The sequence below is a fragment of the Magallana gigas genome, chromosome 10 (genome assembly GCF_963853765.1).
Source record: "Magallana gigas chromosome 10, xbMagGiga1.1, whole genome shotgun sequence".
Taxonomy (NCBI): Eukaryota; Metazoa; Mollusca; class Bivalvia; order Ostreida; family Ostreidae; genus Magallana; species Magallana gigas.
Window position 1 is genome coordinate 37,501 of NC_088862.1, and position 2,500 is coordinate 40,000.

Below are 2,500 nucleotides of genomic sequence, written 5' to 3' on the forward strand. Positions count from 1 at the left end.
CGATCTCGTAGCGGGGAAAGTGCCTCTTCTCCGCTGAGACGACCGGGGGCCCCTTCCCCGCGCTCTTTCCGACGGAGCGCGGGGTCTCCCCTGCCGCCCGCCTCGGACCCGCTGCCGCAGACAGGTCTGCAAGCTGACTCGCTTGCATGCTCGCCTGCCGAGCGAGCGAGCGAGAGGCCGAGAGGGGCCCCGGCTACGGACCGCAGATCAAACCGCGGACCGGGCCGTGCTCTTAGTCCGCAGAGCGACTGCGGTAATCGGGCGTCTGCGCGCCCCCGTCTGCGCTCGCACCGGAGGAGGGGTGCGAGGGGCCCCGCCGACCTGCGGGACCTGCGGCCGGTCCGCCAAGACCGGATCAGACGTCCGCAGGGGCCGCCGTGGCCGGGCGGCCCTCGAGGTCTTCCGTTCCAAAAACTCCTCCATATGGTAAGATCGGGCACACGAATCCGTACCATACAGAGCGGCAGAACCGCGATTCCTCGAGACCGCCTGCGGAAACGGCTAGATACTGCGCGCACCGGCTGTCTCGACACGGCGCGGCAGATATGCATTTCCTCGGGACGGCCTGCGTTAACTGCGCTGACCTGCCTGCTCTGGCTCTCCGCGTCGGAAACCGGCCGAGCCTGCAGAGCAGGGGAAGCCGCCCCTTACCTCTGCTCGACCGACCGGCCTCGACAGCGAGTGCCGATCTCGTAGCGGGGAAAGTGCCGTTTCTCCGCTGAGACGACGGGGGGCCCCTTTCCCCGCGCTCTTCCCGACCTGAGCGCGGGGTCCCGTGCCGAGGCCTCGGACCCGCTGCCGCAGACACTCTGCTCGCCTGCCGAGCGGGGCCCCGGCCCCGGTCCGCAGAGCACCCGCAGACCGGGCCTTGCTCGGCAGCGGGGCCCCGGCCTAAGGCCTCTTACCGCAGAGCGACTGCGGTAACCGGGCGTCGACGCGCCCGATCTGCGCTCGCACCGGAGGAGGGGTGCGAGAGGCCCCGCGGACCTACGCCCGGTCCGCCAAGACCGGGCCAGAAGTCCGCAGGGACCGCCGAGGCTCGGCGGCCCTCGAGTCTTCCGTTCCAAAATCTCCTCCATATGGTAAGATCGGGCACACGAATCCGTACCATGCAGAGCGGAGAAATCGCATTTTCCGCAGAGAGAAGCTGTTTTTCCCGCTGTAGATAAGGGGACCCGAAAACGACTCTCATGTCGCGTTTTGAAGCGGGGGTTTAAAGCGGGAGAAGTGCGATTTCTCCGCTGTCACGACACGCTCTTCCCGACACTGCGCGGCCGAACTGCGTTTCCTCGGGGCGGCCTGCGGTAACTGTCCGCTGCCTCGCGCGCGAGAGCGGGGGACTCTGCCCTTACCTCGGGACGGCCTGCGGAACACGGCTGCTCTGCCTCGGCCGAGAGCGGGGGACTCCGCCCTTACCTCGGGACGGCCTGCGGTAAACGGCTGCTCTGCCTCGGCCGGAGCGGGGTCTGCGTAGCTACCTCGGGACGGCCTGCGGAAACTGCGAGCTCCGGCTCTCGGAGGGACGTCCGGGGCCCTCCCCGCCGCTCTTCCGTACGGTAGGATCGGGCAGGCAGGCGAACGCGAGCTACTCACAGCGCAAGACAGGCACCTTCCTCGGGACGGACTGCGGTATATGCCCCTTTACAGCGCGCACCGGACGTTTCAAAGCGAAGCGGCAGAACCGCACTTCATCGGAGCACCCTGCGATAACTGCTTCTCTAACTGCCTGCTTTGACTCCCGGAGTCCAGGCACGATGGAAGCAGGAATCGCGGGCGCGTCCGATGAAGTGCAGTTCTGCCGCTTCGCTTCGACTTGGCTTCGCGGGTAGTCTGTCGCTACCTCGGGACGGCCTGCGGTAAGTGGCTGCTTTTCCGCGCGCGAGAGCGGGTCCCCTATCGTACACCTCGGGACGGCCTGCGGTAAAAAGGGAATGCTCTACGCGCTCGAGCGAGAGCGGGGGGGACTCCTTCGTTATCCTCGGGTCGGCCTGCGACGTCCGCTGCTGCTAGAACGGCCAGCTCTGCCTACCTTAAGAGAGTCGAGTCTACTCCCGCCGTTTACCCGCGCTCACTCTTACACTTGCACTTACACGAGGGGGGAAGCCTGCGATGCCCGCGATGCCCCGCGACGTCCGCTGCTGCTAGAACGGCCGGCTCTGCCTACCTTAAGAGAGTCGAGGCTACTCCCGCCGCCTACCCGCGCTCACTCTAACACTTAACTGCTAGAACGGCCGGCTCTGCCTACCTTAAGAGAGTCGGGTCTACTCCCGCCGTTTACCCGCGCTCACTCTTACACTTGCACTTACACGAGGGGGGAAGCCTGCGATGCCCGCGATGCCCCGCGACGTCCGCTGCTGCTAGAACGGCCGGCTCTGCCTACCTTAAGAGAGTCGAGGCTACTCCCGCCGCCTACCCGCGCTCACTCTAACACTTAACTGCTAGAACGGCCGGCTCTGCCTACCTTAAGAGAGTCGAGTCTACTCCCGCCGCCTACCCGCGC